Below are 12,342 nucleotides of genomic sequence, written 5' to 3' on the forward strand. Positions count from 1 at the left end.
GGACGGATGTGGTGGTTGTGGGTGGGAGTGGAGCGCAGCGGCGGGGGGTACATAGGATAAGCCTCTCCAGACCCCTGTTTAAGTGTCTGAGTGACGGCTGTATAGTTAATCCAGGGCTCCACAGCAGCATTTGAAGCCAGTGCCAACCTGGAGTGAGTTGATGAGATCTAAGCCTGCCTAAAGGAGAGCTTAGCAGGGATACACATCATCTCAGCTGGCCAAGTTAGTCTAAGTACAGCATGTTCATCCAAATCTTTCCTGCTTGTGTCATTATTCACACTCTCTCCAGCTTTCTTCCCTTTGCCTTTCCGCCCTCTCGTTCTTTCCCTCTCTTTTGCTTTTTTTCCCCTTTCCTGATCTTTGGGGAGGAACAAACCCCCCCTCCCGCCCAACCATCTACCTCATGCACGCAATCACACACTTTTCTTTTTCCTCTCTGGAGATATCTATCTATTTCTGCCTTGTTTATTACCTGCACATAGCTCACAATCTCTGTCTCCTGATATCTCGAGCCATTCTCTATCTTCATTCACTCCCCGCCTCCTGTCCAATTTTCCTGCTCTCAGCCCCATTCATCTCGCTCTCTGTGTCCCAGCCCCTCTTGATCACGACATTGCTCATTCTCTCCCTCTCCACATCCATCCTCTCATCACCCTACAGAACTTCCAACCCCACCTCCCCTCATTCATTCATTCATTCAGTCAGTCAGTCGCACTGAAAAGCAAACAGATTTCAGAAACAGAAAGGATGGGGGTTCAGCTTACATTTCAACTTTCAACGCAACCTGCACAGTCTGCATATATACCCTCCCACACCCACACCCACACACACACATACCCCTACTCCGGCAGCATACAGAGCCACATGGCTGTGAACTGGACAGCCAGCTAAAAGAGGTGATGGCTCTTTGTTGTTGCAGAGTATTATGAAAAGCACAGCATCCAGAACAGCAGGTAATAGGTTTCTCGCAAAATGTTTACAAGAGGAATTCAGCTTTAAGTGGGTTTCAAATCAGTCTTGTATCCTACCTACTACTATTCTCATTCATGTAGAAAAGCCCCCTCCCCATGCACCCATCGCCACAGCATGACTCCTAACAGGTAATTTCATCCCATCCTCCACTCAAATCACGCTGCTTTGACTAGACTCGCTTCACAGTTCTGGAAATTGGATAGGCGAGATGCATTTATGTTTTTTTTTCTTTTTTTTCTGCTGTTCAGAGGGGTCCTCTCCAAAACACCAGGTCGACAAAATTGCACAAGCTCAACGCTTGGCTACGAAATAGACCGACTGCACTCGACAGCCGCGGCGTGCTACGGAGAGCAGACTTAATCAAAGCAAAATTGAACGATGACGCCGTGTGAAAGAGGCCGCCGGTGGAGGCGACCCGCATCAGGTGATCTGAGAGTGGCGCCCTGACAGGTTCCTCCACAACATGACGGCTCCGGCTGAGCGTAGCCATGGCAACAGAGTAAACCAAAAGAGAGGAAAAATGAAGAGAGGGGAGGTGATGGTAGGGAGGAGAAGCAGGAGGAGGTGGGGAGGCGGCTGATGCTGTTTGATGCTGCAGGCAACTCCAAACAGCCTTTTATCTGAGTCTGTCAGATTCCTGCTTCCAATCCACCAGGGAGGCTCAATCACCAGTAGTCCCAATGCCTCACTACCTGTACCAAGCTGTGATTAGCAGTCGTGTATGTGGATGTGTCTGTTTGTGTGTGTGTGTGTGTGTGTGTGTGTGTGTGTGTGTGTGTGTGTGTGTGTACGCTGGTGTATGAAAAGAGGGGGTGGAGGGGTGCTCCGTACAACTACAAGAGCAACAATTACAGTACACCACAACAGTAGACTGCTGTTCCTTCACCTGCTGATATATTGTACATTTACCATTATGTGGCAGCTCTCTGCTCTGCATTGTCTTCCGTTAAAGTGGCATTCTCTACAGACAGAGACTTGACATTTCTGTATTGAAACTGCTAATAGGGACACTCTGGCGGTGATACGTCCCACTCAGCATTCCAATTTCTGTGCCCAAATGCAATGATTTCTGATTGTCAGCTTTATCTCAACACAGGAGAGCAATAAGGATCCAATGAATCATCAACAAGGTAAAGTAAAATGAAGCTATCAAAGTCCTCTGGAGTTCTTTAAATTTGATATACCGTAGCTCCCTGACGAAGCTTATTCATATTCATGTGTGTGGAAACTGATCGAGATGAATCCGTTTCCGGTATGGATCTGAATAGACACCAGTGTGCAATTCATCAAATGAAGAAGAGAATAAATTTGATGATAAATACACATTCAGTCAAACGAAATTCAATTCATCATTATGATGTTGACAAAAACAGAGTAAAATTTGATTTCTTCTTTCTTTTTTGTTTTTCCAGTCTTTCAACAAATAAGGTTTTACATTGATCTTTTGGTTAAGTCCATACACACTCAGTTGCCAGTTTATTAGCTACAGTACACTGAGCTAAAAGTAATACAATCCTGCAATGAAACCTCCTGTCAGGAAGGTTCTGATGTTCTTATTGTGAGAAGCGTTAATTCAGGTGTGTGATTTTTTTTGGCGGCTGCTTTTTGTGTGGCTGTTAAATCTAGTTTTATTAGACTAACACATAAATACCAGAGAGGGCGGACAAAAGAAGCAACTCACCCACCTTTCTCTACCAGTGACGGATAGCAAAACTTTCATGGTACTTTGTGTTTTTTACATGAAAATAATCCATTAATGCATGAAAATGGCTTAGATGTCACTCTGTGATGTTGCCTGCCTTTCTCTCCACACAGCCCTCCTCACTAACTGCAGCTCAGCACACCAGCTCACCTACAACTCTATTCAGAGGCTGTAAAACTAGTCTACACTACACAGTGGAAAGTTGTAATCTTGTAGTTACTCAGCCATACACATACAAACCAAAAATATATTCTAAAGATTACTTTTACAGAAAGTCTCACCTTGCAAGTTCACAGGATTGGTTCCCTAAGTTTGTATCATGTGAAACTCTGTAAGTGTCAGATAAGAAAAATCTTTCATTTTTGCAACAGTTTGGAAGGCACTGGCATCTCATCTATAAACGAGCATGCTGTTAAACAACATTAGCAGTATTTTATGACTAAGTGCCGCAATAAGGACAACATGACAAACAGAAATATCAAGGAACGCCTTGATAATCGCTTTAATGATTTAGAGACCAGCATGTGTTCAATATATAAATGTGACTCTGGCGCAGGATTGGAGCATCACACTGCAATGAGAAGGATGATGGTTTGAATGTTACAATGGCAATCAAAGGCTTCATAGCAGAGCTGATTATCACCCCGTCAGTCACCGAGGAGGAGCTGATCAGTGAAATCCTCCAGCGGTGCCTTTGGCTGGAATGAAACCTGCAGATTCGCAGCTTTCTTTGGCACACAGCTGCCCATCCTTGCCTCAGTGTATATATTAACTTGTCAGAAAGAGTGATTCTGAAGTGGAGGACTCTGCTCCCTCTGCTCTCAGCCTTTGCCTTTCTGCAAATGCAGGAGGAGATGGACTGCTGCAGAGAGAACGGTGACTGAATCTGTCCACACATCCACCCTGCTCCTCTACAGGGAATCCGCTGCACTTTATCCAGCTCCAATACTGTATATTATACATAAATAGTGACTGAGTTTGACCCTGACACACTGCTGCTTTCACTGAGTCAGGGGATAGTCAGTCCAGTGGTTAGCTAATGGCCTGTGGACACACAGATCTGTCTATACATGGAATTCTTACACTTCTCTCCTTTTTTCGAAATGCCTGGGTGTGAGCATACTGGTCAGAAAGAAGACACCTCTGGCAGAGCGGTATGACTTTGAACTACTTCGTACTTCTATAAATGCTGCTCAGTTCACCTCCGACCATAGAATACACTTTGAATGCTGAACATAAAACTGCCTTTTGACTTAAAAAATAGAGCAGCATGGTGATGCAGTGGTTAGCTCTGTCATCTCACAGCAAGAAGATTTTGGATTTGAACCTGCTGGTCGACAGAGGCCTTCCTCCCACAGTCCAAAGACAAGGTAGGTTAATTGGTGATTCTGAATTGGGAATAGGACTACAAGACACTGTTCCATTGATGCTCATGCACAGGACAGTGGGACAGAGCCTGGAAGGAGTGATGGGTTAAAGGGGGCAGTGGCAAAATGTCAAATCTACCACATGCTATCTAAATATGTTAACATCCTACATATCAACAATTTTATTCCAATGTTGCAGGTACCACCTTTAAGGGGGCACCAGGGCAGTACTGAAACATTGAAGGTGGCTGACTGACCAGAAGAAAAGAACGGTCAGAGTCAAGCAGCAGCGTTAAGTAAAATCAAGCTTGGAAAAAATGAGATTTCCCATAAAAATTCCACCATTATTTCCATAGTTGAGGAACATCTTAATTTAGAGCTGATTTTTTAAGTGACTCTCCCACCATTTGTCTTGGTATTGCAAATTCAGAGCATGGACACAATAACAGTCATCGGTGCAGCGTATTTCAGTCCCGCTGCCTGACTTAGGCTGAGAAGGGTTGCCTTTACGATGCTTACTGTATGCTTGATGACATCATTCTGTGACCTGCTATTATTTTGTCTTTTATGCTTTTTGTCTACATTTTTATTGAGATCCCAACTACAAACAGCCTTTCAAATGGTCAGAAACTGTGTGTTCTCTTCAGTGTGATGCCATGAGCCCACACCCTCCATTTTAGAGTGGCAATAACAGAGCAATGGCTAATTTTCTTGATTATTATTATTTTCAACCCCCTTGTCCCTTATTTTATTCTGGGTAACCTAGCTAACACTAATTACATCTATTGCAAATTATCCAGTTTGTGTTGCATAGCAACGAGAATGATGTAACCCTTTGCACCCTTTCCCTCTTGCTGTCTCTCTGTTACTAACAATTCTCTCAATGGAGCTTTGTGTGTGAGGAGAGAAAAGCCTCAAATGTTAACAACAGCAAATATAAAATGCATCCATGTGCCAGATCCTATCAAACCAAAGAGGAACAATCTGTTTTTAGATATTTTCACACTTCTTTACTGATAGTTAACCTTTTCCATCCTGGAGCTGCCTGTACTGCAACCACACCATACCTGTCCACCATGAGGTCGCAGAGTGTGACATATTCAGTGAAGAGGCCTCTTAGCACCACAGTGACTAAATGGATGTAGCATTGCTGTGCTTCATTTCTGTTCTGTTAAATTTGGGAAAGCCGAAGTTGAAAATCTTTCAAACAGGTTCAGTCTACATCGGTGTTACCGACTTACTGTTACAGGATTGATATTTACTCTCCAATTTACAGTTTTGATTAGGTGAAACTAAAAACGTTCATTTCAAATTGGAGTTTTTCAAATCTCTCCCTGGCATCGTGACAAGGAAAATTGCTGTATTTCAAAATTCTCTGAAGTGTGTCTGAACCATAGAGCCTAATACTGTTCATTTTGGTTTTTATAATTTTGCAACTGATACTGATTGACTTTGAGTATTTTTTTTGTCTGGTGGATTTTGTTTTTCCACAGATAACCTTGGATTTAAAAGGGTTAATAATATGGACATTCAACTAATCATAGCGAGTGTTGTCTGGACTCTATGGTCCAGGCAGTGCATGTCATGGAAGGATTACTTCAAACAGGCCTGACAGAGGGTCAAGGGTTAGAGGGTCCTGCATCCTCACCTGGAAAACATCCCAGAAAGAGACAACCAAACTGAGATGCAAAATGACCACAGACAGAAAATATCCCCGAAGATAAGTAAAGGGAGCTGCAATTTGGCTACAAAGAGATGCAAAATGACGCAATACATCGGCAAGATACACAGTTGAAGGCACAAAATGGCTGTGTGGTTAGTAGTCATTTTGTGTCTTTTACTTCAGCCTGGCTGTCCTGTTTCTATGTAATAAGATGGGGGGACTTTCACAAATCTGTGCCAAGGGGTTTGTTGTTTCATAATCTATTTGTGATTACTATTATCATTGTCTTCAATCTGTTGTTTTTCTAATCATTTTTCTTCTGTTTCTTTTGTTCAGTTTTCCTTTTTGTGTGTTGTGAAGCACTTCACATCAACTGCATCTCGTGTGAAGTGCTACATACTGCAAGTTAAGTCAACACTACATGTTACACATGATAAACAAACATCACCATGTATATTTCACAACTTGTTCACCTCAATGTGCAGCGCACACAACCTCACACACAGCAACCCCCCCACCCCAAACTGGCAATCATACTTAATCCCTCTCCAGCCTGAGTAATCCCCGACAATCCAAGGCTAATCCTGGTTAATTCTGGGCACTCCTCAGCTGGGTTTCACCCTGAAACCACAGAGACAGGGTGGGGATTGGTCGGATCATGGCGATTGAGGGTGGGCGCACCGTTGATAGACATAATTGGTTGGGCAGTTAATGGGAGTCAAGAAAAACAAGCACAGGTTTTCACGGGTCTTCAAAATAGGTCTGGATTGACCCTGTGCTATTTGTCACATCCTAGCCTTACTGTTGTCGCCGCTCTGGGTAGAAAACATGTTTTTCACCAGTGTGTGTTAGCATTCCCATGCTAACAGGGTACTGTGTTACTTTGTTTGCTTGCTATAGGAAATTGAGCGTGGGAATCAAACTTTTCTGTATGTTGTAATGGAAATAAATAGACAAAACAAACAAAAAACAAGCAGGATATACAGTATGAGCTATTCCTCTGCTGTAAAGCGCTTCTGAGAAGTCATTAGCCTCGATTCAATCAGCTCTGCCTACCGAAGCTCCGAGCTCAATTCTTCTTAGTGACTATTGATCCTGATTCCAAAATGAAGCACTTAAGACGCCTTGATCAAGCTGCTCCTTAATCTAGCGTTAAGGAGATTGAGACCTTTTCACCCCGTGTCTCAGACAGACTTATTACTTTGGCACAGGGGTACAGTGGCAGTCACATCACACTTCACTATCACAGCCTCGGTTTGGGTTTTATAGTCTGTTTAAGCCCCTTTGGTGCAGAGCAGGCGGCAGGAACACTTTTACTCTCTGCCATTTTGAAAAAGCTGTCAATATACACAAAGCCAAGAGTGTTAATGAAGCAATATGTCACTGACAGGGGATGGATGAGGATGCTTTGTTAAAAACAAGGAGGCCTCTGGTGTTTGCAGGCTCGACTGTGTGCCTTTCGATTGAGTTTGAACATGGAAACTGCAGGATATGTGTCTTTGAACCACTGGTATACTCATGAGAGCGTGAAAGCAGAAGCAAAAAGGAAAGTGATTTACCTTCTGCTGCAGCTCTGTCAGCAGTGAGACAGGGGAACAGGTTGCAGAGGAGTTCTGCTTCTGGACATTTTTATAGGCTGCTTTTACCTCTCTGTCCTCACAGGAGAGAAGCCTCTTGGAGGGGATTCTTTAGAGGATTCAGTAGAACATCATGTAGTGGATTTTATAGTACTTTCCGCTTCACATTTTAAGGAGCCCACCTCTAATTTATGACGCATTCCATAGCGCATTCAGGAGGACTGTTGCATTTCAAATTCCATACAGAGCCCCATTAGATTTGGTCAGGCACAAACCTGGCCAAGTGTTGTGGGGATTGTTCTTCACCGCCTTGTTGAGAAGTAGTGAGACTAGGCAAAGCCGTTTTCTCCCTTTGCTCAACCATTATTTATTAATCCATTTCACACAGCCAGGAGTCATTATGCACGGTCCTGTCAATGGGTATCTCTCTATGCCGCGCATTTATTTGATAATAAGCAGGAGTGGGGGAGAAGATAAAAGCGCTGACTGCGTTCATTGTGGAGCGTTTTCTGCAGGCGGGGAGACTTAAATGAGAGCAGCCAGGCTCTGTGTGGGAATGGGTCTCGTCTGCTAAGCCTGTCTGGAGGCAATCGATGGAAATTAGTCAACGCTAAAGATTCACTTCCTGTGACTGATGTCACGGGCAGCGCTTGTCTCTTTGAAGGCAAATAAAGAAGTGGGAGGCTGAGGGATTAATGGGGTTGGAGAAGGTGTGAGCATGCGGAGTTTGGGTGGGGGCTAAGCTGGGAAAAAAGATGCTATTCTTTTGGCAGATTGCAGGAAAATAATAGGTCAGAGAATCCAGCGGAATGCAGTGTAGTTTGGAACATTTAAGGGACACAATAACTTTGTTGTGCGTGAGGCCAGGAAAAGAAATCTTTTCCTCTTTAGAATAAAGATGTGTAGAATAGTGCTGCTGCAACTGTTAAAACATCACAGCCACTGTGAAACACTGCAAATACTAAATGTGACTCATGTATGTGAAAAACTTGTTGTAGCATTGCTCTTTAGAAGGGTAGTTGATTAGATTAGAGTTTTTCTGAACATATGACAACTCATAAATTAGAAAATAAAACTAATAAAACAGTTAAAGTGTATAACAAACTCTCGGTAAACAAAATAAATACATCACTATGTCTACAAATATTACATGCACGAATAGGAGTAGGAAGGAGTACACATTATTTAACATATGTACAATGAACCATACAGTTTCTGTTATGCAATACTGAATGCAGACAACATTTTGTGGTTAGGAAAATCTGTATGTCAGCTGGTTCAAACAAAGAACACTAAAACTGACAATAAATATGTAAGGTTCTTTGAAACTGGCACCTTTTTTTTGGTCCTGATAGTCCTACAGAGCTCACCAATCAACAATTCTTTCTCTGTGTTGAGGAAGAATATCAGTGTTTACAGTACCAGCAGCAGTTTCAGCTGTACACTTGCAGTAGCTGTGACAATTGGATCAGAGTTAGTGTCTCCAGCAGTTGTACTGAGGCCGCCTCCTGAAAGGTGCACCAGTTAGCTTCTCCTCAAAGTATAGCCGAGGGACTAGAGCCAGCCCTCAGGCGACAGAAGGCCTTTCACTCCCCCTTACTCCCCGTGGAGCTCTACAAGCTCTGCAGGGGGGGTAGAGAGGGAAACAAGGCAGACAAGGAGAGAAAAGATGAGTGGAGAAAGGCAAGGAGCGAGGCGTCGTCTGGGGCTAACCTGAGAAAAGGTAGACGGGAAGAGAGCCTGAGGGGCCGGGGGCGGACAGCAAGCCCAATTCCCAGTGAAGAGGCCTCTAATTGGAGCTGCTGGCCTGCCGAGGCAGCCTCTCCCTCTGCGGATGGACATAAGGAGCCGAGTGAAGGCGGAGAGCCCGGGGGCAGGAGGAGAGGGCAGATAAAAATAGAGCCGGCAGATTAACGAGCATCTGAAAGCAGGGCAGGGGATCGGAAAATCCTCTCTGCGTGCCAGAGATGCCTGGTCCATAGGCCACAGCCGGATCTGTAAAGACCGATGGACCTGGAGTGACCATGAGTGGTGCTTCCTTCCTGTTGGCCTTCCTTACATCACAAACATTATGGGGGCTTTTAATCAAGTACTGTAGTAGCATCTTTCTGGAGTACAATATTGCGTCTTTTGTGCCATTTTCTTAACAGAAATTAATCTTATCTTAACATAGGATCACCAATCTGCCACAACTTTGTAGTTGTGTCTGTTCATATCACTTTTTTGTTTTTTTTTTTAGGGGCGGAGAAAGGGTTTTCCTTGTCTCTTCAAAATTTCTTTTCTTAAAAACCTTAAAACTCACTTTACGTTTTCCTTTAATGTAAATACGTTCAGCTCAAGTTATTAATGGTTTCAAATGCCAAGAACAATATTATTGTTTCACCTATTATAAATGAATAAATTGATTTCATGTTTTTCATTCAGGCTTTTGTGTTTTTAGTTATGAAGCTTGAGGAGGGAAGGTAACAAGCAAGAGTAGGTTGCTACGATGATCCCAGCCGAGTTTGTTGGCGGCTCAAAACTAAAGAACTTAAGTGTAGACTAAATGTTGACTTCAAGCTATTTAACTGATAGTTTGTGTCTCATCTTAAGCAAACTAAAATCTTGAAATAAATGCACCCTACATGGAAATGCAGCTGGTTTCTAATGCATCACTTCCAATTAAGTCTGAAAAACAGCACAAATAAAAGAATAAACCCTAAATTATAGTAACAAGAGTAAATGTAGTTTGTCACCTCCACCTTTGACTCATAAAAGGAGTCACCTCCACGGCTGTGATTTCTATCCCTCCCCTGGGTGCTTTCACACGCCAGGTGTAGCATCGTGACACCTATGGGAGCCAAAGGAGAAGCTGATAAACAGGCCTGATCACACCTGCCATCAGGTCTCAGGAGAGCACCACCCACCTCAACACTCAGCTGTCACATCCATCCACACACTTAGAGGCTCCAGGAAATGTACTGATCCACAGTCAAAAGCTGATACACTGGCAGAAACGCATTAAGAAAAAGTAACAAAGGCTAGATGGTATTTCTCATCGCGTTAGATTTTATTTGTGGTGGTAGCTCTTAAATCAGTTGGTAATTCATGCCGTATAAGTGGTGCCGCACCGCAAACATTTTAATGGTGGAGTAGTTCATGGCAAATAAAGAACTGAACAATATATACAGCTCCATTGCTTCCCTTTGTGGGAAATCACTGAAGATACCTCTGATCCAGGCTGTCTTTGTGCCTCATACGAATGACCTATTTGGTATTTCTTAATATTCATCTTGACTGAAGGAACAAATATACAAAGTTAAAGTTTAACAAATAACAGTAACCTTATCCACTTGCACTAACAGTTGACTCTAATTTGAAATGAACCTAGAGTTCATACAAGCTAGACTGTTTACATGCCAACAACATCGTTTCCTGACTTCTAGGAGTTAAAGATGGAGTATGCGATTCTAGTGGAAGATTTTGGATATTAATCTCTTTGGCATCATTGACTATATATACACAGATGGATGAACGTCTGTGACGTCACATTTTGAAACTCAGTGTGGTATCTCCAGCTGTTGCTATCTTGGCATTGCCTGACTCTTCCTAAGTACTAGCTAATCCAAATCTGACCAAAGAGGCAGAGCTGAGGTGAGGAATGCAAGTATCCCTGTATTTGTAAGCCTTCATACAATTACCATGGGTGAATTTTCCATGAAAATTCACATTTTTATTCATGTGCTAACACAATTGCACAAGGGTTTTACAATCACTAATACGTCTTTCAGCACAATTAGCTAACACAATGTAGCATTAGAACACAGGGGTGATGGTTGCTAGAAATGTTCCTCTGTACTCCTATGTAGATATTCCATTAAAAATCTGCCATTTCTTGCCAAATAGTCATTTACCACATTAACAATGTCTAGACTACATTTCTGATTCATTTAATGTTATCTTCATTGAAAAAAAAATTTTTTTTTCTTACAAAAATAAGGACATTTCTAAGTGCCCCAAACTTTTGAATGGTAGTGTATATAAAAACTCACCCATTGAAAAGCTGTCATTAACAGGAACAAAGCTATAGAGACCAAAAGTGTTTTTTGTAACAGGCTGTAAACACTGTATCTGAACTGACAAAATGACGACAAGAATCGCTGGCCACCTCTTAACTTGAGTTTTAGACAAATTTGTGCAGAGGTGTTCATGGCGCTGGAGTTCAGCCAGCTGTCATCTTTGTAGGAAAAAGCCAACAACAATCATTCCTCCTGTGCATGATCATGTTTTAGTTCAGTGTACAGGAAGAGGATGAGCTGCTCACATACAAGTCTCTTTTCAATGTGTGTGTGACACAGACAGGAAGAGAAAGATGGAAGAGGGGCCAGTTGTAAAATTAAATAAGATTTTTAACATTTTAAATCATAAAAAAATCAATATTGTAGAGGACCGCCACAAATACATCAGTGTAAGGGAAGAAACACTTTTAGATTTACTTGAAGAACTGGACAAATAGGGACACATTATATGAACACATCCATCTCTTATGGTAAAATAATGACTTCAACCTTTGGGCCTTTCATCCATAACTTAAGAGAGTTTCCAAACTGAACACAGCCTCCTTGAATGAATAACAGATTCCCGAAGACGAGGTGATCAACTTTTAACATCTGTACCTCCATTATAGGTTAGTTTGATTCAATCCAAAGTAGTACTGAAAAGCCACTTAATCACGACCATGAGTATTCAACACTTAGTACTGAATATTCATTATTACTTTAAAAAAAACTGAGGTGCTGTTGAATATTCAGAGCCTGAGAACCTTTGCTCCCAAACTGCTGCTTGATTAAAGTATCAAACTACTTCAGCATTTACTGCCTCAACAGGGAACATCACTAGCCTGATAATCAGACTGAATTGCCATTTTGTTTCACTTCATTCATTTATTGTGGCAGTGTACTCATAATAGCTGATCGTTGTTATTGAAGAGGGGGCATTTTATCTTGTTTACCCCTATAACCAAAGTTGACATATCTGTCCTCGTAATGTCATTTTCACTCCAAATAGAAATTGAGGTAGCAC

The 12,342-nt window shown here is 42.3% G+C and overlaps 2 protein-coding genes across 2 annotated transcripts in view; one reads left to right on the forward strand and one right to left on the reverse strand.

The window, feature by feature from the left end:
- The window catches only part of rpl15 (ribosomal protein L15), a 345,074-nt gene that overhangs the window by 12,252 nt on the left and 320,480 nt on the right, over positions 1-12,342 (forward strand). The window lies entirely within an intron of this gene.
- Positions 1-12,342, reverse strand: part of foxo6b (forkhead box O6 b) — a 49,573-nt gene that overhangs the window by 4,944 nt on the left and 32,287 nt on the right. The window lies entirely within an intron of this gene.

Source organism: Acanthochromis polyacanthus, chromosome 11 (genome assembly GCF_021347895.1).
Source record: "Acanthochromis polyacanthus isolate Apoly-LR-REF ecotype Palm Island chromosome 11, KAUST_Apoly_ChrSc, whole genome shotgun sequence".
Lineage (NCBI taxonomy): Eukaryota > Metazoa > Chordata > Actinopteri > Pomacentridae > Acanthochromis > Acanthochromis polyacanthus.